General features: G+C 42.9%; 1 protein-coding gene across 5 annotated transcripts in view; it reads left to right on the top strand.

The window, feature by feature from the left end:
- Positions 1–26,463, top strand: part of AUH (AU RNA binding methylglutaconyl-CoA hydratase) — a 353,212-nt gene that overhangs the window by 40,771 nt on the left and 285,978 nt on the right. Inside the window, exon 1 of one of the 5 annotated variants that reach the window (XM_043567031.1) lies at positions 20,330–20,497. The exons of 3 other annotated variants lie outside the window; for them this stretch is intronic. The gene's annotated coding sequence lies outside the window, so the exon portion shown is untranslated. Of the gene's footprint in view, positions 1–20,329; positions 20,498–26,463 lie in introns of those variants that run through there. One more of the 5 variants, XM_043567029.1, reaches the window with a different exon arrangement.

The following is a 26,463-nucleotide window of genomic DNA, read 5'->3' as shown; positions in this document are numbered from 1 at the left end:
GAAGCTAAGTGTTTTGATCTAATCTACTCATTTAATATATTAAACCAGGGCAGGCAGACTTAAAGGTACAGATAATATCTTAGGTTTTGCAGAGCCATGATGGTTTCTTTCACAGCCGCTCAACTTTTTTTTTCCCCCCAGAGACTGTTTTTCTAGAGCAGTTTTAGGTTCACATCAAAATCGAGGGGAAGATACAGAGATTTCTCTCATACTCCCTGCCACCACATACCCACAGCCTCCCCTGTTGTCAGCATCCCTCACCGATATGGTACATTCCCGACAGCTCATGAGCCTCTGCTGATACGTCACAATCATCCAGAGTTCACAGTTCATATGAGGGTTCACTGGTGTTGTCCAGTCTATGGGTTTGGACACATCCATAATGACGTGGATCCAGCATTCTGGTGTCACACAGAGTACTTTTGGCACCCTAACGCTTCTCTGTGCTCAGTGTGTTCTCCCCTCTCTCCTCTCTGACAACCTGTTTTTTCCGTCTCCCTAGTTTTGCACTTCCAGAATGTCATATTGTTGGAATCATACGGCACGGAGCCTTTTGAGATGGGCTTCTTTCACTTAGTAAGACATATTAAAGTTTTCTCCCTTTTTATGCCTTGATATCTTATGTGCTTCTAGTTACCGTATTCCATTGTCTGGATGGACCACAGTTGATTTGTCCATTTACTTACTGAAGGACAGCTTGGTTGCTTCCAAGTTTTGACAGTTATGAATAAAGCTGCTGCAAACATCTATGTATCGGTTTTTGTGTGGACGTAGGTCTTTTAGGAAGATACCAAGGCGCATAAATGCTGAATCACATGGCAGGAGTGTTTAGTTTTGTTTAAAAACCTTCCTGACTCTCTTCCCAAGTGGGTGTGCTGTGATGTGTCCCCAGCGGCAGTGGCTGAGAGTTTCCGCCGCTCTGTATCCTTGTCAGCATTTGGTGTTATCATTGTTCCATATTTTGGCCATTCTGACAGGTTTGTAGTGTTATCTCGTTGTTTTAATTTGTATTTCTGTGATGACATATGATGCAGAACATCTTTTCACACGCTTATTTCCTATCTGTATACCTATGGTGAGGTATCTGTTAAGATTTTAGCCCAGTTTCTGATTGAGTTGTTTGTATTTCTTTTCTTTTCTTTCTTTTTTTAATGTCTGTTTTTGAGAGAGAGAGAAGGAGAGAGAGAAGGAGAGAGAGGGAGGGAGGGGCAGAGAGAGAGGGAGATACACAAGCAGGCTCCACGCCCCGAGCTGCCAGCATAGAGCCTGATGCGGGGCTCGAACCCAGGAACCGTGACCGTGAGATCATGACCTGAGCCGAAGTCGGATGCTTAACCGACTGAGCCACCCAGTTTGTATTTCTTATTTTTGTTTACAAAAATGCATAGTTTGTATTTCTTATTTTGTTTGTATTTCTTATAGCTTAGTTTAAGAGTTCTTTGTATGTTAGATAATAGTTCTTTATCAGATATCAGAATATTTTGTAAATATTTCCACCCAGCTTGTAGTTGGTATTCTTTTTCTCCTGACATTTTTTTGTAGAGCCTAAGTTTTTTCACTTTAATAAAGTCCATCTTATTTTTTCTTTCATGGATTGTGCTTTGGTGTTATACCTGAAAAGTAGTTGGCCATACCCAAGGTCATCTAGCTTTTCTCCTATGTTATCTTCTAGGAATTTTATAATTTTGTGCTTTACAGTTAGATCTGTCATCCATTTTTCTCTAACATTTGTGAAGGGCATAAGGCCTGTCTGTCTAGATTCCTGCTTTTGCGTGAGGATGTTACTATTTCAGCACCATTTGTGGAAATTTATCTGTGTTCCAATGTATTGCCTTTTTCCCCTTATTGAAGATTGGTTAATTTATGGGTGGCTGTGTCTGGGCTTTCTGTTCTGTTCCTTGATCCATTTGTCTGTTCTTTTGCCAGTAACCGCATTGTCTTGATTATTGTAGCTTTATAGTAAGTCTAGACATTGGGTAGTGTCAGTCCCACAACTTTGTTTTTCTCCTTCAATATTGTGTTGGCTATTTTGGGTCTTTTGCCTCTTCATATAAACTTTAGAATCAGTTTGTTGATAGCCACAAAATAACGTGGGGATTTTGATTGGGATTGCATTGAATGTGTACATCGAATTGGGGAAAACTGACATCTTCACAGTATTGAGTCTTTCTATCCATGAACATGGACTATCTCTCCATTTAGTTACTTGATTTCATACATTAGTTTTATAGTTTTTCTCACAGAGATCTTACATATATTTTGTTGGGTTTATACCTAAGTATTTTATTTTGGGGCATGTTAGTATAAGTGGTATTGTGTTTTTAATTTCAAATTCCACTTGTTCATTGTTGGTATATGGAATAGTGTTTCACTTTTGTATGTTTACCCTGTGTCCTGCAACCTTGGTATAATTGTGTATTTGTTTTGGGAAGTTTTTTGTTAATTCTTTCATATCTCTTGCATGGTAGACAGTCATATCATTTGCAAGCAAAAACAGTTTTATGTTTTCTTTCCCAATCTGTATTACCTTTTATTTCCTTTTTTTTGTTTGTTTAATAACACTTGTAAGGACTTTTAGTATGATGTTGAAAAGAACAAGTGAGAAGACACATCCTTGCCTTGTGCTAGGCACTCAACTTTTACATGTGCTGAAACAGCCACAGACGAAATGTAAACAAATGTGTTTCTCTGTTCCAGTAAAATTATATTTGCTGTGAAATTTAAATTTTGTATAGTTTCCACGTGTTATGAAACAATATATTTAATTTGTTTCTTTTTTTTCCCAGCTGTTTAAAAGTATACAAACCATATTAGCTTACAGGTTTTACTAAAACAGTCACTGGGTCTGATTTCCTTCCTTCTCTTCCTCCCTCCCTTCCTTCTTTCCATTTATTCATCTGGTCATCCATCTCAGATGGCTTTTTCTTCTTTATTTCTCCTGTTTTTTGGAATTAATTCTAGTCTTCCACTGTTTTTTGTTTATATTTAAGAAATCTACTGACTTGCATTTCTGATCTGGACAACTCCCTTCATGTTTGGCTCAGGCCTTTTTGGTTTTTACATTTTGGAGATTTGAAGGTTTTAAGGTCTTTGTATCCTTTGCTAGAGAGTGTGAAGTATTATTCAGAGAGCAGGAATGGAGCCATAAGACTTACAAATGAGTTGGAGGATGGAGAGTGGAGTAAGAAAAATAAACAAAACAAAAACTGAAACGAAGTTCATCAAATCCTAACAAAGTGTAAAGAGGATAAAAGAGGCACAACCTCAGGACAAATTAAGATGATGAAGTAAGTCCAGTAATTACCATTGATGTCAGTTGACTAAGCTTGTTGTTAAAAACATAGATGTTCAGATTTGATTAAGAAACTTAAGTCAACTGTATATTATTAATAGTAGCCACATCTGTTGTAGCGTTTTTCAAAAACCATTACTAGTAAGAGACAGCATGTTAAGTTTAAGTTTTTCATAAGACTAAACTTGTATCTTCCTGAGAAAAAAAGAACGAAAAATATACGAATAAAATTATATTAGATATATACAGGATAAATTGGCAAATCCTTCATCACTGTGGATGAGTTCAGTCCCACCTGCCCCAATTAATCATGAGATTGAAAGACAGAAGTTAAAAATAAAGATTTGAACAATGTATCGAGTTGATTTAATAGACTCTTAACCCTAAATTGGAGAATATGCATGCTTCTCATCAACATATGAAACATTTACAAGAATGGATCATGTGTTGGACCTTAAAATCTCTGTTAAATTTCAGAAGTTTAATATAGAGAGACCACGTTCTCTGTTCAAAATGCAGTTAACTTCGAAATAAAAATACGCATAATATAGATACTTAAAAACCATATATTGGTAGTTTAAAAAGGACTCTTAAGTAACTCATGACTCAAAGAAAGAAGAATTATGGGAAAACATACTAAGACTGAATGAATATAAAATTGCCGTATGCCCAAATTTCTGAGATTTGATTAAAGTAATAGTTTGAGGGGGAATTCATAACCTTAATGCCTATGTTAGCAAGGGGAAACCGCTGGCCATAAGTAGCTGAGTATTACCGTAAAAAGTTCTGTGTCCGAACAGAGTAGAAGGAAGGCAGTGAAATGAGGATCTGAGATCAGGGGGCTCGACCTGCAGTTGCAGAAGGGAGCATCTGCAAGGGGCAAAGGACACTCAGCAGTCGATGTTACAGGTGAAAGGAGGGTTGTGGTTGCAGATATAGCAGAGACTATAAAGCTTGTAAGAAAATACTGTGAGAATCTTTATGCCTATAAATGTGAAATTTCTGTCTCAAGAAGTAGTCACATTCTGGAGTAGTCCAGTAAGGACCGAGCAGTAGTTGAATGTTTCTTCGCCGAGAAAGTGCCAGGCCCAGCTTTTATGTGTTAAATGATTTGCTTGCAGATGCTTGCCCCGGCCTGTAAGGAACAGATCATTTCAGTCTTATACAGACGCCTCCACAGAACAGTACAGCGAGAGTTTATTCCTAAACTCATGATTTCTGATTAGCGTGACCTTCGTATGTAAACAGAAACAATAGAGGAAAGGAGAGGGGCCAGTCTCGCGTATCAGGAACATGGATGAAATCGGTAGGTTAAAAAAAGAAAAAAAAAACAAAAGACCAAGTTGGATTTTCCCAAGAATACAAGGGGGAGGAGGTTCCCATTTGAAAATATTAAATTTCATTTGTGATGTTAGCCAGTTAAAATAAAATGATGTTTTTCCTCAACAGATTGATGAAAAGAATTTGAGAGATGTCAAGTCTGTTCTTAGAAGGAGGTCAAGGCAGACTAGAAATAGAAGGGAACTTCCTTAGCTTGATGAAAGGTGCCTGTTTTTTAGTAGTAAAAAGTAAAAGTAGTCTCCAAAAACCAGGAAAACGACAAAAGACCCACTGTCACCAGCTTTGTTCAACAGTGTTCTGAAAATCCTGGCCTGCGTGGAAAGGCAGGAAATGGAAATAAAATAGTGACACAGAGAAGAAAGATAACACTGCCTGTCTCACGTGGTATGATGGTCTCCATTGAAAATCTAAAAGAATCAACAAATTATTAGGAATAATGAGTATCTCAAGATAGCCAAATGTAAGATCCATATTTAAAAATAATCGGTTACACTTCTTTACAGCAGTAGCATCCAGGAAATGTCAGTCAAGAAAATAGACTATTACAACAGGAACAAAAATGGATTTAGCAATATACACAAGCCATAGGGAAAAATTATGAAACTTATCCTAAGACATTAAATAAATTAAATGGAGACTCATTATCTCCTAGAATAGGAGGATTCAGTATTAAGAAGATGATTCCATTGTTTTTTTAATGTTTATTTATTTTTGAGAGAGAGAGAGGGAGAGCACGAGAGTGAGTGGGAGAGGGTCAGAGAAAGAGGGAGACACAGAATCGGAAGCAGGCTCTGGGCTCTGGGCTGTCAGCACAGAGCCTGACGCAGGGCTCGAACTCGTGAATTGTGAATTCATGACCTGAGCCAGAGTTAGACACTTAACCTACCGAGCCACCCCGGTGCCCCAAGATGATTCTCACAAGTGGCTCAATATACAGATGCAAAGTAATTACCCTTACGTTCTTAGCACTAATTTTTAAAAAAAAAAATTTTTTTTTTTCAACGTTTATTTATTTTTGGGACAGAGAGAGACAGAGCATGAACGGGGGAGGGGCAGAGAGAGAGGGACACACAGAATCGGAAACAGGCTCCAGGCTCCGAGCCATCAGCCCAGAGCCTGACGCAGGGCTCGAACTCACGGACCGCGAGATCGCGACCTGGCTGAAGTCGGACGCTTAACCGACTGCGCCACCCAGGCGCCCCTCTTAGCACCAATTTTGTGAGGAACCTGATAAGCGTAATGAGGCCCCCAAATAGGCAAACATCCCTAAAGAAGAAAGTGAGGGTCCTTGCTTTATCAGCACTCAAGACCTTGTTTAAAGGTTTGTAAATTAAGATGGCATGTTTCTGGCTTTGGGATAGACAAATGGACCCCAGAGCGACTACAGAAGGCCGTGGATCAATAGGGGAACCGCCACAGGAGAGAGCAGGTGTTCACTGGGGACGGCAAAGACTCGACTACATGCATGGAGGAATATGAACTTTTATGATCTTGGTGGAGTGAAAAAATTTGTCAAACATATAATACAGCCCATAAAAGGAAAGGTTTATAAATTCCACCTTATTAAACTGAAGAAAATTTGTTCATTAAAAGGTGCTGTAAAAAAAGTAGAAAAGGCGTTAAGTGGGAAAAAATACTTGAAACATATAACTGCCCAAGGATATATGTGTGTGTGTGTGTGTGTGTGTTTGTGTGTGTGTGTGTGTGTGTGTGTAATCAGCATATGCTCGCGTGCATGCGGCCTGGGAGTCTGTAAGGCAACACAACAGAGAATCATGTTTCACACGTCTGTCAGATAAGCCACATATTCTTATGCCTGACCTTACAGACAGGGAGAAAGTGGGTCACTGGGCAGATTTACTCACTAATGAGAGTACAAAGTGATGTGATTGTTCAGGAAAACAATTTGGTATTGTCTTACAAAGTTGAATATTCACTTCCCATAAGACTTGATAGTTCACTTTTTTAGGAGGCATTTACCTGGAGGGTAAGCCTTTAATGCTGTTTTTACTAGACCCATAGTAAGAAACACACACACAGTTTAGCCTAGTGAACACATAGGGTGGGCATCAAAAGTTCATGAAATAGTCACCTTCCTTTGTGCACTGTATTTGGGTATTATACTATTTTATTTTTTTTTTATTAAAAATTTTTTTTTCAACGTTTATTTATTTTTGGGACAGAGAGAGACAGAGCATGAACGGGGGAGGGGCAGAGAGAGAGGGAGACACAGAATCGGAAACAGGCTCCAGGCTCTGAGCCATCAGCCCAGAGCCCGACGCGGGGCTCAAACTCACGGACCGCGAGATCGTGACCTGGCTGAAGTCGGACGCTTAACCGACTGCGCCACCCAGGCGCCCCTATACTATTTTGTTTTTAACAATACCTGATTTTGACCCAATGAGTGGATTACTAGTTGGAGTTTGAAACTACACTAGTCTATAGGCATTTTGCATATATGTCCCAGGGAAGCCTATACCAGGATATAAGAAAAAGACTGTTTATAGTAGCATATGGTTAATAATAAAAAGCTGAAGACAGCCAAATTTCAGGGGTAGGAGAATGGATGAATGTTTTGGTATATTTGTACAGTTGTACTGTAGATAGCATTGAGCATACATGAATCACTTCCATGTGTAACAACACGGATGAGTCTTTGAAACAATGAATTAAAACAATATAATCTATTTTTTATAAAACTAAAAGTGTAGAAAACAGCATGTAGTTTAGAAATGTGTGTATGCTGAAATCACATACCCACACAGTAAAAATATGAGAATGATAAACGTAAGAATTCATGGTAGCGATCACCTCTGGGTTTGGGAAGGCAGGTTGAAGAGTAGGTGAGAACACCTGGCCAGTAGGGTGTTAGTGCTGACCTAGTTCTTACTTTGGTGATTTTAAGGCAGTTTTTATTATTATGCTTCATTATGTGTGTATGCTACATACATTCTTTGTATTTACCAAATTAGATCAAACAGTTCTTAAAATCTTCCTCTATCTTGAATCCTGCAAACATTTCTAATGGCATTTCTCAAATAATTTTCTGCGTTTCCCTCCTTGATTCTTATTTTTAATAAAGCGAGGCCAGAATTCCAGATTCTTAGAAAATAACTCCCACTTTTAAGGGTTTTCAAGGGAAAGGAGAAGAAGACGACCCTTTGAATGTCAGACGACCTTGGTTTTGGACCAGATTCCTCACATAGGCCTCCAGCTTTCTGGCTGGCCCCTCTCCACTAGGTCCCCTGACATAGCTGATTTTCTGTGGAGCAGGGTTTCCAGGGTTGGTTGTTCCCATGGGAGGAGTGGTCTTGTCTGCTGGAGGTGAGTGGATGCGGTGGGTGAGGACCCTGCACTGCACTCATGGGGCTGTTTGTAGAGACTCTGGGTGATGGTTAAGATTCCAGGGATTTTGTGAGTTGGTTGTCACAGCCGCTGTGGCGTCATCAGTAACCATACGAGTCAGTGTGTTTCGTGGCTGTCCCGTACCACTTTGCCCTCCTGCCCCCGTTACGTGTGCATTTTCCACCCCTGGGGGATCTTTCTCTGGGGTCTCGAGGGTCATGGAGTTTCTTCCTGGCCCTGGTGACTACTGTTGACTACTGTGCTCTGCTTGTTTTTAATGAAAGAGTCCGTAAGGGACTTACAGGTACTGAACTCACGGGAAAGCTGTTCTGTGTTATTAAACTAGAGATCAGAAAGAAGTTCTGTATTTTATTCTGAGTCACTAAGTGCCTTACTTGACTGTTCCTAGCTTCTTAGAAAGCCTCTTCTTAAAAAGTAATTCCAAAATCCTAGAACAAATTTAGTTCTGTTGCTCTTTTCAGACAAAAAAAAAAGGTCTTATGGCTCTTTTTGCGGCGTTTTGTTCTGAAGAAACGGCGAGTTCTCAGACATTGTTCCAGGCCCCCTCCCCTTTTCAGGTGTGGGGTGCCTAAGACTGACAGCCGTAACGGGTTATTTTGAAATCTGAGGCCTGAGCAAGTTATCACAGATGCACAGACATGAGATTATCTGGATCTACTAAAAGCTGCCGTTCCTTAACTTATACCCCTTCTCAAGCTGCGTGCTGCACACCTCCTTGCCGCGTTCACTCGTGACAGTGCTCATGCCACGGTTGGGACTCCTGCCGTGCAAATTAGGGATACGGAGTGTGGGGAGCAGAGGTGTTCATTCCCTCCTGGTGGCCAGTCTTGTCCCATTAGATGCTATTTTGTGAAGAGCTAGAAAACATTTTGGAATTCTCTCTCAAGTGGAAACTGCGGCCAAGCCTACGTCCTTCTCGAGTTGAGGCCTCAAAGAATTGCCATCTGATGATAAAAAGATGTTTAAAATAGGTTTTCACCAGAATTTTAAATTACAGAACCTGGTGTGATATGGATTTTTTGTAAATGGTACTCCATAGTAATTGTTTAAAATGCCAGGCATTTCCAGCGTTCTTATCCTTTTTTTCTGATGAAATAAAATTGCAAAAGCTTTAATTTAGTTATGTAAATGCAGAGCTGAATCTGCATTGAAATATAGGTAATTATGGTAAAAGGGACATAAATAAATGAAAATTTATCCATTTAACAAACATCTCTTTTTTAAAGACTTTATAATACTATAAAGTGTTATAGAAGGAAACAGTTTAATTTTGCAAGTTTTCCAATTCTCTGATTAGCTTTTTTCCATGTGATTGAAAGCCTACTGTTCAAATGCACTTTTCTATCAGAAAAGTCTGTCAATTCAGGTCACATACATAGAAGGTATTTTTGTACAACAGAAGAGCAGAGTTCTGTATGAAAACATATATGTAAACTTCATGGGATGAACCTCTTCTCAAGTAGTGCTTCTCATTTATTTTACTTTCCTTAGTGTGTTTTTGAAGTTTAGAATTGAGGCACACCTGAGTTTTAGAGTTGACTCAATGCATTACAAAATAAGTCACTAGTAATTAAAAAGAAAAAAAAGAACCCATCATAGGATGATAGAAGTGCACTCATATCAGATTTTTATCTTGGCTGCCCTTTGGCAGAGGCTTGTTACTAGAACCAAACTCTTCCCACCCCAGCCCGGCTGATTTTGTACAAGAGAATATTTTTCCCCCGAGAGAGCGAGTGAGAGAGAACGTGTGAGCAGGTGGAGAGGGCGGGAATCGTAAGCAGGCTCTGTGCTCAGTGTGCGGAGCCCAACACAGGGCTTGATCTCATGACCTGAGCTGAAATCAAGAGGCGGACACTTAGCTGACTGAGCCCCTGGGTGCTTGAGAGGACTCCTTAATGTTTTGGTAACCGGGTGATCTTTCTGCCATCTTAATCTTAAGCTGGAAGCACCTTATATCTCATCATATAAACTTGCTTTTACGATGATGTCAGAACATCGGCTCAGCTTAACATTTTCCCAAGGACATTGTCGTAAGATGTTAATTTGTTGCAACAAAGTCAAGTTTATGTGTTACCAGTATGTGGTGAGCTTCTGTGAATAGTTTTGATCTCAGTTTATGGAGGCATACGGTTTGGAAATCTCTTGAGGTAGAGGCAGAAGATGTGAATTCTAGTCTTTCTTTAACCATCCGGTACTTTCCGTGGCCCCTTACCGCTGTGAGAACACAGTGTGTTTTTCTCCATCTGTATACCTGGTATCTTGCTTGGCAGCTGGCTGGTGGGTCCATGATTGGAAAGGTAAAGTGACTGGGGTCCATTGGTGTAGACAGGAGAACCTTCCTGTCTCCTCCACAGTGGGTCCTCTAGAATCCCTTTCTGTTCGCCTCTATCCCGGATCCCCAGAATCATGCCCGCCCTGGCCTGGGTTTCTCTTGTCCCCCGGTTCACATTGCTCGTAGGATCTGACCGAGGGTGATAGAACTGACTCTGTCTGTCAAATAGGAGAGCTGCCCCTTTGCTCGACGGCTGTGGGAGGGGTAACTCAGGAGTCCCAGTGTGAAGCGTGAGGGTTGGTGCCTAGTGGACCTCCAAGTGGTGCGGTCGAGCAGGCAGCTAGATAGGAGTTTGCAGTTGGGGCACGTGTTCTAGGCTTGCGACGTAAATCGGGGAGTGCTCAGGACACTCACCTTACGTGAATGAAGCCTTGACGCCGGGCGAGGCCCTGACGGAGTTACTGCAGAGAGAAGAGTCTGAAGCCCTGTGATGTGTCAACACCGGGATGAAAAAGAACCGGAAAGGAGACTCGGAGAGACCCGCCAGGGTAGGGAGGTAGGAAGAAAACAGCGTTCCGAAAGCCCGGTGAAGAAAGTCTTTCATGAAACGGGCCTCGATCACGCGCTGCTGACCTGTCCGGGAGGGTGAGTGGAGAGAACGGACGACTGCATTTTGCAGCACAGCCGTCGCCGGCGTCGTTGACAAGGGCCCCTGTGGAGAGGCGTGTTGGGGCTGCCGGCAGCCGCTTCCTGGGCCGGCCCAGGACGAAAGGGATCCATTCCTTGGACGATTGTGAAAGGCCCCCTAATCTTACTGTTGGGCTTTTTGGTGTAGGTCCGTCTAGAAAAAACTAGTTATCTGGAACTTACCTTGGTTATGGATAAAAACTCCCCATAATTTGATTTCTTAAAAAAAAAACAACTATAAATGATAGTGTTTGGGAAGTTTTTTCTCAAAAGTAGTATATAGCTTTCTGTGAAGCATACTGGCTGATTTATCATGGCTTCATAATACTCTCTGAGGTCAGATGCAGAGCCTTTAAATATGAATAACATTTTATGAAAAGTTAACGTGTTGTATTTGTCACCTCATGCGGTTAATTGTTCTGTTCTTGTTAATTACATGACCCATTACACTAAGGCCTGTGCTCTGTGAAGGTATAAATAAATACCTGTAAAGGTATACATAAATCCAGTTGTAACTCCCTAGCGTCCCATTTTAAGATGGAGAGATTGAGTAATGAATGCAAACGGGTATGCATAAATTCCAGATACGTTCCTTTTAAGCTTTGCATTTGATTTAGAAGCATCTGATACTTACAAAAGAATCCAGAGGTGATTGATTTTTTAAAAAACGTTTATTTCTGTGGCGTGTGTGTGTGTGTGTGTGTGTGTGTGTGAGAGAGAGAGAGAGAGAGCGAGAGAGCGAGAGCGTGCGCGCATGAGCATGAGCAGGGAGGGGCAGAGAGAGAGGAAAAGAGAGGATCCCAAGCAGGCTTCATGCTCAGCACAGAGCCCGATGTGGGGCTTGATCTCACAACCTTGAAATCACGACCTGAGCTGAAGTCAAGAGTCAGACACTCAACAGACTGAGCCACCCAGGTGCCCGTTGATTGATTTTTTTTGTTAGAGTTTGGTAATTTACCATCATTTGACACTTCAGAGCTTTTTCAAATACTTAATTTGTGTTTTACTTGATCTGAAATAAAGCTTATTTTGAAAATAATTAGTGCCACAATGAGTTATCACATACAATTTGAAAGATTATGCACTTAGTATATATTTTTGCTGTCCCCTGATTATTTGACTTTTATTTAATTATTTATTTATTTTAAATGTTTATTTTTGAGAAAGAGAGAGAGCAGAGAGGGGCAGAGAGAGAGAGAGAGAGAGAGAGAGAGAGAGAGAGAAAGGGGGGGGATCCTAAGCAGGCTCCAGGCTCTGCGCTGACAGCACAGAGCCCCACGCAGGCACCCAAACTCACAAAGCGTGAGATCATGACCTGAGCCGAAGTCGGACATTTAACTGACTGAGCCACTCAGGCGCCCTTGACTTTTATTTTAGATGTGTTAAGAATTGTTTAGTAAAGAACATTTTTAAAGTTTGCAGAATTATTTGTCAGTCTGCCCGGTTGACCCGAAATGTGTGTGTTCATTATGCTTTTTTTCCTTTGTTTGAAGTCAAGGAGATTTAAGAAAAAAAATTTTTTTAATGTTTTTTTAAAAATTTATTTTTGGAGGAGTGAGAGAGATAGAGCATGAACGGAGGAGGAGCAGAGAGAAAGGGAAACACAGTATTCAAAGCAGGCCCCAGGCTCTGAGCTGTCAGCATAGAGCCTGATGCAGGGCTCAAACTCACGAACTGTGAGATCATGACCTGAGCTGAAGTCGGACGCTCAACCGACTGAGCCACCCAGGCGCCCCAAGGAGATTTTTGAAATAAGGAGTTAATTTTGTTAAATTGGATGCAATCTAGCTGTAGTTTACATTTCTCCCCCCCCCCCCACCCAGTTTGATGTAATAACTAGAAATTGAAAGTGCGAAATTACAGTACGCGGAGGACTGACAGCACGCTCTAGTTGAATGTACTTAGTTTTCCAAATGGTAACTTCCAGATCTCACTTTCCAGTTTCTTTATCCTTTGGCCAGGAATGATGGAAAACAGTAAAATGAGACAGTATCCAGGAGCCTGTTGTTTTTCCTCAGAAGTGCTAACATCCCCCGCCTATTGTGTCATAGTTTCAAATAGAGCTGCACTTCCCTTTGCAACTTAGGATCTCTGTCCTTTTGTCTGTGGGATTTTACTGCCTTTGCTGACTTTCACTGGGTGTTAATCATGTTATGATTTTGGATGGTCGTGTGGAAATTACACTGTTTTGCTAAATATAGCCAAAGAAATGCGCTTATCAACCAAGCTCTGTCACTTTAAAATATTACCCTGGAATATTCTAGAATTTTGCAAGACCAAAAAGGGAAATCACTTTAATTCTTTTTTGGCTTTTTTATATTTGTTAGCTTTTAATTCCATGAGGGGTATCTGAATGTGTGTTTAATGTGAAAATTTGGAACTTTTTAAAGCAGCTTTCCTCCATTATCTTTCTGTCCACCCAGGTTATTATTGCTAATTCCCTGACTTAGTATTTTAATTAATATTTAATTATTTTAATATTTTTAGACCTTTTCATGGCCCTTGTGTGAATATATATTTGTATACATGCATTGATACATACATTATATGCAAGTATATATGTGAAAATAACCACATAAACAAGTTTTCTATTTTTTAATTTTATTTTTGGAAATTAATAATTCCCTAGGAATTCATCCATTTCATCGAGACTTTCATTTTTTTATTTTTTTTTATTTTTTTAATTTTTTTATTTAAAAAAAATTTTTTTTTTCAACGTTTATTTATTTTTGGGACAGAGAGAGAGCATGAACGGGGGAGGGGCAGAGAGAGAGGGAGACACAGAATCGGAAACAGGCTCCAGGCTCCGAGCCATCAGCCCAGAGCCTGACGCGGGGCTCGAACTCCCGGACCACGAGATCGTGACCTGGCTGAAGTCAGACGCTTAACCGACTGCGCCACCCAGGCGCCCCTCATCGAGACTTTCAAACGCATTGGTATAATGTCATTCATAACATTCTCTTACTGCTTAATTATCTGAAGAGTCAACAGTGATTGTCCTCTCTTCTCCTGGCTTTGCTTACTGGTGTCCTCTTTCTGTTTTCTTTGGTCGGTCCCTGAAGAGCCTTAGCAGTTTTTGTGGTGCATTTCAGAAATCTCTTTCGGGCCTTAGTAATCCCCTGTATTGTTTCTGTTTTATTTACTTCCACCCTCATTTTTATTACCCTTTTTCCTTCTGGTTAGATTTGCTGCTTTCTTTTAAACTCATTAAGATGGGTGTTGGTTTCCCATATTTTCTGCCATGGAGGCACGTATCAGACGTTCTCACTGCACCTGTACGCACCCTCTTCCATCTGGCCACCTGCCTGTTCCTCCTCACCCCTCTCTGAATGGTGTCCTGTCACCACAGACAGGTTCACTGATTTTTCCTAAGCTGTACCTAATTCGGTGCACACATTGAGGTTTTTTTTATTTCATTGAAATACTTTTCGGTTCTTTTAGAAATTATTAAGTCCCGTTTTATAGTTTACAGTGTCATGCTTGGCTTCATGTCTTGATATGAGAATCAGTGTTTGAAGATTGTGGATCTCAAGTTTGGATGGGTATTTTCTTATGGTTTCTTTCTACTGGTTCTTACCACATCTTGTATCCTTTTTTTCCTTCCTTTCCCCTTCCCCTTCCCCTTCCCCTTCCCCTTCCCCTTCCCCTTCCCCTTTCGTTTCTTTCCTTTCTTTCATGTTTGTTTTGAGAGAGATTGTGAGCTGGGGGAGGGGCAGAGAGGGAGAGAGAATCCCAAGCAGGCCCTGCACTATCAGCACAGAGCCTGATATGAGATCATGACCTGAGCCAAATCCAAGAGACGGAAGCTCACCCCACTGAGCCACCCAGGTGTCCCCTGTCTTGTTTTCTTGGTTATCCATTGGCTGAGTGGTAGAGATTGTATTTGAAAAATTCTGGGAATATTTGGAGTCTAGTTTTCTCCAATGTGGAATTTTTTATCACTGCACTTTAAAAAATTGTTTTCTTGTATTATTCGCTAGAGACATGCCATAATGCATATAATTATTTTTTTCTGATGGGCATTTAGGTAGTTTTTCGTTTTTTACTATGACAAACGGCAGTGCAGAAAGTATACATATCATTATGGGATCTGAGGGAGCTTTAATAAATAGAAATCCTCCTTCGCTCTAAGATTTGAAATAAATTGAAGAATAAAATGTAGAAAAAGGGGCAAACTATTCCCTTAATTACTGATGTGAGCTCAGTTGAAGTTTGTGGCCTTAGATCTGTTGATGAGGGGATTGGCCTATTTGGATCTGCCACGTTGGGTGGCCGTCGCCGTCACAGCTAGGCTGGGTGGGCACCGGCTGCCTCCTGCACCAGTTGGCCCAGCACCCACATTGCACAACACTGCAAAGCAGGGTGCTTTGCACGTAGGCATATGGAGGAGAACCCGTGTTCTGGGAAAGAAGAAGGAGCTGAGCTAAGGATAAGCCCATTTCGTATTTTTAACATTCATCCACTTGAATAAATAAAAAATTTGTTGGGGTAGAAGGAATTGGGGGCCAGAGTTACAGGGGCATGGGACCCGCTTCTGCCATGCTGTACATAGGTAGCAGCTGGGGGAGGAGGAGAACGTCTGTACCGCCCTCTGCACTGGACACGCTCCGTCGGGAAAGTGGCCTTGTCGGAGGGTTGCCTGTGCAGGTGGGTGGCGGGAGCCTGTGCTTCTGCTGGGTAGATCCTCACTGGGGCCCCACTCTCTGCTGAGCTCCTAAGTGGGAAAGAGAGTGTGTCTTCGGGCCATCTTTATTTTCTATCCCCGGCTAGCTAGTATTTTTGTTGTAATTTTCTAGTTCAATTACTACATAATGGTCGGAGAATGGCTGTAATATTTGTGCTGTTTTGAATTTGTCTATTGCGTTTGTGCTTCGCGGACGCTGCTGTGTTGGTGCGTAGATACTTTATTGCTCCTAGATCTTTGTTGTGGCCTCCTCCTTCATCAAGTTTACACAGTGCTGCTTCTTTGCCCATTTGAAATGCTGCCTTTACTTAGTAAGATTATGAGATGTTTTCTTTGTACTTGACTCGGTATATACCATACGTGTCCTTCAAATCAAAAAGAAATTATTTTTTCTCTTTTGCTTTAGATGTTTCTCTAGTGTTCTGCTTAAAATTGGGTTTTGCTCTGTGTTCCGTTTGGAGTCTTTTCCTTACTAGTTGATCACATCTTCTTTAAATGTATTGATATGTTTGGTGTTTATGTCTGTCATGATTTTTTATGCCTTCTGATTTTGGTGGCTTTACATTTAAAAATCATACTAAATATGCTATGTAGTTTTTGTTTGTTTTTTGTTCTGTTTGTGGGTTTATTCTAATAATGGGAAAGGGTTGTTTTTTGGACCACCTGGTTATTTTTATTATAACTTTACATAGTGTACTTGATCCTTTCCTTTGGAAAGTTCTGTTGACGTCTTGCTATGAGCGGTTCCAGAACTGGTATATTTCCAGTTTAAATTCCTCCCTCCCCATTGCCCTGAACAGCATATTCATGGGTGTGTCTCCTCAGGCAAGGGAACCGAGGAAAAGCAAACTGTTGGGATTATATCAAAACAAAAAGCTTTTGCACAGCAAAGGAAATCATTGACAAAACAAAAAGGCAACCTAGTGAATGGGTGGACATATTTGCAATTGATATGTCTGATACGGAGTTAATATCCAAAATATATGAATAACTTCTGTGACCCAACGCCAGAAAAGCAATCTGATTAGAAAATGGGCAGAAGATCTGAATAGACAGTGTTCCAGAGAAGACACCCAGATGGTCAACAGACGCCCAAAAGATGCCCCACACCGCTCAGCATCAGGGAAATGCCGATCAAAGCACCATGAGATGTCACTGCACACGTGTCAGGACGGCTGGTATGAAAGAGGCAAGAAGTAATGGGTTTTGGTCAGGATGTGGTGAAAAATCCTGTTGGCGGGATTGTAAATTAGTGCAGCCAGTATGGAAAACAGTGTGGAGGTTCCTCCAAAAGTTGAAAACAGAACTACCGTGTGATCCAGCAGTCCCCCTACTGGGTATTTACCCAAAGAAAACAGAAACATGAATATATCTGCCGCCCTGTTTGTTGCAACATTATTCACACCAGCCAAGACGTGGAAACAACCCAATTGTCCATCAGTAGATGGATGGGTAAAGAAGATGTGGTGTGTATATGCTATATGCCCCCCCCCCCCCACCCCGCACACAGACACACGAATGTTACTCAGCCATAGAAAAGAAGGAGGTCTTGCCGTTTGCAGCAACATGAATAGACATGCAGGCTGTGATGCTAAGTGAGGTAAGTCAGACGGAGAAAGATAAATGCCGTATGATTTCACTTATATGTGGAATCTAGAAAATCAAATGAACAAACAAGCAAGCAAAAAACTGGATGCTTAAATACACATATTTAAATATTAAATACGAGAAGAAACTGAGGTTGTTGGAGGGTGGGAGTGGGTAAAATAGATGAAGGGATCAAGAGGTACAAGCTTTGGGTTGTGAGTGAGTCGTGGAGATGAAGCGTACAGCGTAGGGAACGGTAATACCACAATAACGTCGTGTGGTGACAGGTGGTGAGAGCACTTAGCGGGTGAGCACTGAGTGACGGACAGGGCCGTCGAAGTGCTGTGTTGTATACCTGAAGCTAATATAACATGGTGGGTGTGTCAGTTGTATTTCGATTAAAACAGAATTCTTCCCTTTTACTTTTCTCATCATGTTTCTTAGTGTTTTCTTTATAAGTTTAAATTGACTCATATCCGTGTTACCTGATTTGTCAAATTTGAATTATCTCCATATAAATATAAATACGAATAATTGACCCCTGTTTATAAAAGATCAGGAAACTAGTATACTTTCTTGCATTGGATTTATCATTTTCATATTGTTCACGTCCTAGATTTTTAACAAAGAGGTCTGTTGAGGAATAACCAACATATAGTAAGTTGCACGTGTTAACACGTACAGTGTGTTGACTCTGACCTGTGGAAACATCACCACAAATCAAGATGGTGAACATGGCCATCACCCCCAGAAGTTTCTTCATGGCCTCCAGTGATCCCTTTCTCCTGCCCCTGCCCCTTCCCTGCCTGTCCCCACATAACCAATGAGCTGTTTTCCATCACTAGAGACTAGTTTCCATTTGCAGACGTTTTCATAAATGGAGCACAGGATGTATTCATTTGCCAGTTGTCTTTCAGCGTATTTTTGGAGTCATCGATGTTTCGCACGGGTCAGTCAGTAGTTGGTTCCTTTTTATTGCCTAGCCGGTGGATGTACCACATACAGCCGCGAGACGTCTGTGCGTAAGCCTTTACCGCCTTTACTGTTACGAGTCTTACCCAAAGAGTTTGGTTCTCCGTGCTTCCTCCGTCCACGTAGGGGTCGGCAGGCCATCCTGCGGGATGGTGAGCTGGTGAGGCTCCCTGTGGGTTAGCTGGGTATCCAGAGCTCCGCTTGTGGCTCTCGTTAACGGCGCAACTGCTGGTCGGGTAGTTGTGGGCTGGGACCTGGGCTTCTCCATTTCCACAGGCTTCCAGGGGATGCTAATGCTGTTGGGCCACACTGCTTTGCAAAGCAAGGACACAGGGCCTGAGACTTTGCGAAGCAAGGCAGGAGTGGCGTATTTTTTCCTACCAGGTAAACGTAGACTACTTCTAGAGTTAGGTTTTCATCAGAAATGGAAAAAACTACATTTGTCAGGCAACATTTCACGTGCCGAGAAGTCTTTCTTTTCTTTTCCATCGCAGTGAACACCCGGAGTAGCGGTGGACAGTGGAGGTTCCCGTCCGGTTATGTTGAGTACAATCCTCCAGACGGGGCTGGCGGGGAGTGTGGGGGCCTTGACCTTGCTGCTCTCTCTTCTCTGTGTTGCCCCGGGGCGGCTTTATTTGATTGGGAATTTGGGGAGGAAGGGGTGATCTGGTGCTGGCCTTCTCTGATAACCTGCAGTCAGGCTCTCGGACGGTCCGGGTCGGAGGTTTGCAGGGAAGTCTCAGGTCAGAGTCCTGTTCCAGCCAGCTGACCGTTGCCTTGCACCCGGTGCCCTTGGTTGCCTTGGTCGGGCTGCGTGGACTGCACGTTGCTCTAGGGCTCCCGGAGTTCACAGGGCTTCGAGCAGGTGTGCTGCTCAGACTTCGCCGGGGTGTCGGCATTTCCCTTCCTTCAGCTTCCTGGTCCCCGGGTCCTTGAGGAAGGACGGAAGGTGGCCTCGCAGTGCAGAATCCTTCCCCACGGGCTCGGGGTGCAGGCCGTGAGAACTGGTGAAGGGCAAGTGCCTGGAGTCAGGCCATCTGTGCTCCAGCGGTGGCCGTTCCCCGCAAGTAACGGCAGTTCCTCTGCCCCATGTCCCCGTTGGTGGTGAGGGTCATAACGGTTCTGATGTCATGAGGCTGGCCGGAGGCTTCAGTAATATTTGTCGGGTGATTAAGACAGTGCCTGCATGGAGTAAGCACTTTCTCGCACCTGCTAGATCTGTAGGTAGCTAGATGGGAAATGGCGAAGGCAGGTACATAAGAGGTTGGCCTAGAAGCATCCAGGATCTTCCCTTAGATTGTACAGCGAGCACTCCCTGACACCCAGGCCCAGTGGCTCCCATGTACAGGCCTACCCCCCCCGCCCCCTTCCCACCCCCCTCCCACCGTGGGGCACACAGCCCCCTGACCCCTGACCCCCCGCCGTGGGGCACACAGGCCCAGCACCTGCAGGCTTGGGCAGGAGCGGTTTTGTGTCTGTGGTTCCTTGGAAATGTGATGATGGGAAGGGGGGAGGGCACTTTTGGCTGAAGGTGAAAGTTGGAGTTGGAGTTAGTGATAGTAGGAATTTATTATAATTTTCAGTTAACCTTGACTTTATTTTTAATTTTTTTTTGGAATGATTTCAATGAAGTCAGATTTCATGTATATTATGTGGGCATTTCTTTTGAAATATTTGATGTCTCTGTTTTATGTAAGAACCGTATTTAAAAATCATGACTGACACTAGCATTTTCCCTTCATAATCGGATTATTTTTTTCTGGAAACATCTGGAAATTTCTGTCACCTGTGCTATCCCTCTCAGAGCTGAAAGTAGGCCTTCGCTGCTCCTTCCCCTCATTTGTGGTCTCCCGACTCGAGTGGCCCCTGTCATCGGGTGTCCTCCTGCGGGCCACTGAGGTAGGCCAGAGCCTTCCTGGGCACCTCCTTTATTTTTCTCTTAAAATAGCAGAGCTTTAATTGTTTGCTTTAATTACATTTTTAGGAGCATTTCAAAGGATTGCTATCTTCTTTGTCACACCTGGCCCGTTTCCTGTACTGAACTCAAAATAGCGTCTGAGCCTGTAGGTTGCGTCACGTCGGGTCACGGGGTCTCGCCTTTGCAGTTGGCCGGGGCCTCCGCTCCTGGCCGTCCGGCGTCGTCCAGACACACACTGCCGTCACACGCTGCCATTGCCGTACCGCTCAGTTCTGTGAGGTGGGGAGTTGGGCCTTCTGCAGTGTCTCGGCGAGTCCACTGAGATTATGAAGTGCTCCCAAGCAGAAAAAGTACTGGATGTAAAAACAAGCGTATGAGGTAACCGTGAAACTGGTGTGCGCTTGGGGCTGACTCATCTTTTCCTGAAGAAAATTTGCTAAGAGAAACGGCTCTCAGGGAAAGATTAGGATTATGTAAAATTGAAGATTTGTTTAAAAATTTAATTAAAAAAAGTTTTTTTAATTGAAGTGTAGTTGACACACTAGAACTTCAGAATTTATAATCTCGTCAAACGGTTGAAATTCAGTTACTCATCGAAAGCGAATTAAGCTGTTCTGCTTGAATAATTCTTTAGTGGGAAAAATTTTATAGACTGCTTTATGTAATGCTAGTTTATGTTGATCAGCCTTTGAAAGTAGCAGGTAATTTACCTGTTTAATGATTTGAGTGTGCTAATACTCTATTTTCCTTGTTCTTGTTTTGCATAAGGACCTGACTTTTTTGTCATTTTATCTTCTATATTTCACATAAGATGTGATGTTCAAAACTTACAGCCCCTTGAGAAAATTTCTGAGGTTTTTAACTATCAAATTCGAAAATAATTTGCATTGTATCCAAAGAGTATAAGCATGTAGGGAAAGTATTTATTCTCTACCTTCAGAATTAAGAATACGTGAGCACGAGACTCATTTCAGCACCCCCCCCCCCCCCCCCCCCCCCCCGATCCGCAGTCAGCACATTTATTTATTTCTCCTTAGTTCTTACCTGTTACTCCAGGTCAGGAGGAACCAGAAACCTGCCTGTTGCTCCGCCCTCTCCCCCATCATTTTATTTTCTCAACATAATGTTTATGGCACCTCTTACAACGAGAGGGAGGGTATATTGACTAATCCATTTTGTTTGTGTTTTTACCTGCATTACCTCTTTTTTTCTTCTTAAAGACATTTTATCCTTCCAAAAAAATGATAGCTTTTTAACTTTCTTTGGCTACGTGTGATTTTTAAGGATGATCTTTCTTTGAGAATATTCACTAATAAAAATGTAGAGCAAAGCCTTGCCAAGTCTTTCTGAGGCCGCCGTCCCTGATGCGGTGTTGAGGACATTACAGATGGCCAGGAGTCATTATCTTGCTGTATGCTTCCTGTTGTGCTTCAGGGCTTGTGAAGTTGTGGAATATTACTTTTGGAATTTGTGGGCAATTTATTCCTTCGACCCCTCTACTCAGTCTACATTTTCAGCGCACGGTTTGATGAGAAGAAAAATTCCTCTTTGCATGTGAATCTGTTCCTAATTTGGGAGGGTGTCTAAAGACTATGAGACAACCTCCCTTAGCTAAGAGTTGGAATTCTCAGGAACTGGAGCTCAGTGGTACGTATATTTCAGACCTGGGTTTGATTCCTTTAAACTCACCTTTGTGGTTTCTGTCTCTGACGAGTCGGCTTCCCACAGGTAGCTGGTGAGTGCCTGTGGCATTTTCTTGTGGCCAGGAGGGGACACGGCCACTTCTTCTCTCTCCTGGTCAGGAACCTTTGCAGCTTTTCTTTTCCGTGGAGCTCCCTCGGGCTACATGTCTTCATGTTATGTCTTTAAAGTACTAAGTGAAAGAAGGGGATGAAAAAAAGCCAAGTAGGGAGACTGCGGGGCGGCATGCGCTAGAGACAGAAGAGGCGGTCCCAGAGTAGAAAGAAGAATGTCATCGACCGGCATCGGTGCGACGTGAATGTCCGTTCCAGAACGGGCGGTAGGGTGGTAAGTGCTCTGATGGACAAGCGGGTACCGAGCCCCCTGGAGTGCAAAGGAAGGGGCTGTGAGCAGTGCCTGGCACGGCCCGTCGTTGTGGGCTGGGCGTTCAAGGGCACAGGGCAGCTTGTCCGCAGGTATGGCTGGGACAGCTTCTGCAGGTGCTGTAAGTAGGTTGGGGCCAGAACGTGGACTGTGTGCCTGAGGCTGGAGAAGAGGTCGGGCTGGTGGACAGAACCTCGTTTATCGGGTGTCTTCTGTACCATGCTAATTGTTTTCTCCGTTTTTATCCCGAGTGTGGGACAAAACGACTTCTGGGTGTCTGTCTGGGGGAAGTTGGTGGATGGAAGTACTGCCAGGTGTGAAAGAGAATCTGGAAGAAGGATTGACAAGCTGGCTTGAACACGATAAAGCGTTCAAGTGGAGATGTCCCAACAGGCAGGTGCTTACAGAGATGCAGTTGAGACTGAAGTTTGGGTTTGAGAGGGACATCTGGCCATCATTGGTATTGTAGGTGGTGAAGGTTACGGGTGGGAATGAGACCTCCTGGGGAGCTTCTGTTGGGAGGGAAAGAAGGCTGAGGAATAACCAGAAGGTGAAGGAAAGACAGGAAAGTTGACAGGGACTCGCCAGGCCGTCGAAGAGAGGAACTCACGGAGGAGTGCCCAGCACGAATGCCTGATCATCGGAGGCAGCAGGTTTAATAGGGACCAGATAGCGCCCACTGGTTGCAGGACAGCCGCACAGCGTCACTGGCAAGCAAAAGCAAGAGCGGGGTTGGAGAGACCGGGGGGCGGGGGGGTGGGGGACTGAGGCTCTGCGGTGGGGGCGAGGGACGGTGGGGGCATCATTTACTGTCCTTCCTCGGGAAGCTGGTCCTAGAAGGACGTGAGCCGAGGCCGGAAGGAGGCCCAGGGAAAGGTTCTGATGGCAGAGACGGGAGACCGGGGGGGGGCGGGAGACTAGAGGAATCTAGAAATACCCGAGGCCTGTAGGAAGAAAGGATTGAGGGCCGAGTAGCAAAAACTCCGTTTGGCTTGTCGTGACTTGAGGTGACCTTGGAGCCACTCAGATTAGCTTTCTGTTATATTCTTGATCGATGTTTATTTGTTTGTGGTTTGTTTTTTTTTTTTTTTTGTCAGACAAAATTAACTGGATCCTGGTTTTCCATTAAATTCATTTCCCGACTGTAGACCCTGACGTGGCTGGCTGTTTCTTTTGTCACCGAGTGTGCTGTGAAGTGCACTCTGGGGAGCACGTGTGAGTCTGGACTGGCCTCTCACACCCTCACTTCCCCCAGAATGCGTAGACAGGTACAGACAGGTGGAGCGCACCTGTTCCACAGCCCCGTCCGTCCCTGCGCTCCCGGGAACACTCTGGTCTTCCGTGGCAGCCTGGGAATGGGCCCCGTCCGGGCCTGGTCACCCTTTGCTCTTAAAATAAAGCCGATAAATTCCTCCATGTGTGAATAACACTCCGTGGACTTCAACAAATTTGTGTATTTTAAAAGGAGTCAAAGAATGAACCTCTCTGACTGGAATTTCCTATTTCAGAATACCTGCGGAAGAGAGATTTTGAGGGATGGTACTCTGTGTGTGTCTATTTACTTCCTTGCTTCCTTCCTTACGTTTTATTTATTTTTAAAAACCAAGGTAGAATTGCTATATAATATCACGTAAGTTTAAGGTATGTACGTGTTGCTGCGTTTGCATGTTACGGTATGACTGTCCCTGTAGCAGCAGCCAGGACACGTGATTATTATTTCTTATTCGTCGTCAGAGCAGTAAGAGATGTACCACGTTCTGTTTATACCATAAGAAGTTTGGCCGGCCTCGCTTCACATTCCCATCGTCAATATTAATAAGGAGTCTGCTTCGCAGAATAATTAACCAGTCAGTTTTTGAGCCAGTTATGAAAGACTTCTGTACAGAAGCCTCCTGAAAGTAATACTCGGGGCCGGAGAAAGTCTAGTTTTGAGCTCTGTGGCTGGCTGACGGCTCCCCAGCCGTGCTTCTGGGCAGGGTCTCGGAACTGAGAGCCTCTTCCGTGTGAGCGTGCCCGTTGGTGGAGCTGGTCCTTTCCTAGCTGCCCGGTTGTGCTCGCTCCTCGGCGGGAGAGGTGCCTGGTGCCCCGGCCACACCCGCACAGCCACTGCCTGCTGTGAAAGGCTTCTGAGTTTGGTTTTCTTTATGGTGTAATTATTTTTAAAATTTTATTTAAATCCAAGCTAGTTGACATATAGTGTAATAATGATTTCAGAAATGTAACTTAGTGATTCATCGCTTAACGTACAGAACCCAGTGCTCGTCACAAGTGATGCCCATCCCCCCACCCTCCCTCCAGCAACCCTCAGTTTGTTCTCTGTGTTTAAGAGTCTCTTATGGTTTGCCTCCTTCTTTCTTTTTATTTTTCCTCCCCTTTCCTTATGTTCAGCTGTTTTGTTTCTTAAATTCCACACATGAGTGAAATCATATATTTACCTTTCTCTGACTTCCTTCACTTGGCATAATACACTCTAGTTCCATCCACGTTATTGCAGATGGCAAGATTTCATTCTTTTTGATCGCCGAGTAATATTCCGTTGTGTATGTATGTATGTATGTGTGTGTAATATACATCGTGTATGTGTGTGTGTGTACGTATATACACATATACACACCACATCTTACTTAATATCCATTCATCAGTTGATGAACATTTGGGCTCTTTCCATGCTTTGGAAATAGTGCTGCTATAAACATTGGGGTGTATGTGCCCCTTGAAACAACATTTTTGTGTCCTTTGGATAAATCCCTAGCAGTGCTATTGCTGGGTCATAGGGTAGTTCTATTTTTAATTTTTTGAGGAACCTCCACACTGTCTTCCAGAGCGGCTGCACCAGTTTGCATTCACATCAACAGTGCAAGAGGGTTCCCCTTTCTCCACATCCTCGCCAACATCTGTTGTTCCTGAGTTGTTAATTTTAGCCATTCTGACAGGTGTGAGGTGGTATCTCATGGTGGTTTTGATTTGTATTTCCCTGATGATGAGTGAGTTGAGCATCTTTTCATGTGTCTGGATATTGTGTGTTAGCCATCTGGATATCTTCTTTTAAAAAGTGTCTATTCATGTCTTTTGTCCAATTCTTCACTGGATTACTTCCTTTTGGGTGTGGAGTTTGATAAGTTCTTCATAGATTTTGGAAACTAACCTTTTATCTGATAATGTCATTTGCAGGTATCTTTTCCCATTCGTCAGTTGCCTTTTAGTTTTGTTGATCGTTTCCTTCACCATGCAGAAGGTTTGTATCTTGATGAGGGCCCAATGATTCATTTTTGCTTTGGTTTCCCTTACCTCTGGAGACATGTCTAGCAAGAAGTTGCTGCGGCCAAGGGCAAAGAGGTTTTTGCCTGCTTTCTCCTTGAGGATTTTGATGGTTTCCTGTCTTATGTTTAGGTCTTCCATCCATGTTCAGTTTATTTTTGTGTATGGTATAAGATACTGGTCTAGGTTCATTCTTCTGCGTGTTACTGTCCAGTTTCCCAACACCATTTGCTGAAGAGACCATCTTTTTTTCTGTTGGACATTCTTTCCTGCTTTGTCAAAGACTGGTTGGCCATGCATTTGTGGGTCCATTTCTGGGTTCTCTATTTTGTTCCATTGATCTGAGTGTCTGTTTTTGTGCCAGTACCATGCTGTCTTGATGATTACGGCTTTGTAATACAGCTGGAAGTCTGGGATTGTGATGCCACTAGCTTTGGTTTTCTGTTTTAACATAACTTTGGCTCTTCAGAGTCTTTTCTGGTTCCATACTAGTTTTAGGATTGTTTGTTCTAGCTCTCTGAAGACTGCTGGTGTCATTTTGATAGGGATTGCATTGAATATGTAGATTGCTTGGGGAAGTATCGACATTTTAACGGTATTTGTTCTTCCAGTCTGTGAGCGTGGAATGTTTTTCCATTTCTTTGTGTCTTCTTCAGTTTCTTTCATAAGCTTTCTGTAGTTTCCAGAGTACAGATCTTTTACATCTTTGGTTAGGTTTATTCCTAGGTATTTTGTGGTCTTCAGTGCAATTGTAAATGGGATCAATTCCTTGATTTCTCTTTTTTTTGCTTCTTCGTTATTGGTGTATAGAAATGCCACAGATTTATGTACTTTTTTGATTTTATATCCTGTGACTTTATTGAATCCATCTATCAGTTCTGACAGTTTTTTGGTGGAGTCTTTTGGGTTTTCCACATAGAGTGTCATGCTGTCTGCGAAGAGTGAGAGTTCGACTTCCTCCTGGCCGATTTGAATGGACAGGCGTGTTACTGCTGAATGAGACTGTCATTCTGAGGACCAGG

Source organism: Prionailurus bengalensis, chromosome D4 (genome assembly GCF_016509475.1).
Source record: "Prionailurus bengalensis isolate Pbe53 chromosome D4, Fcat_Pben_1.1_paternal_pri, whole genome shotgun sequence".
NCBI classification, from domain to species: domain Eukaryota; kingdom Metazoa; phylum Chordata; class Mammalia; order Carnivora; family Felidae; genus Prionailurus; species Prionailurus bengalensis.
The sequence above is the reverse complement of the archived record's forward strand: the minus strand, read 5'-3'. Positions and strand labels throughout refer to the sequence as shown.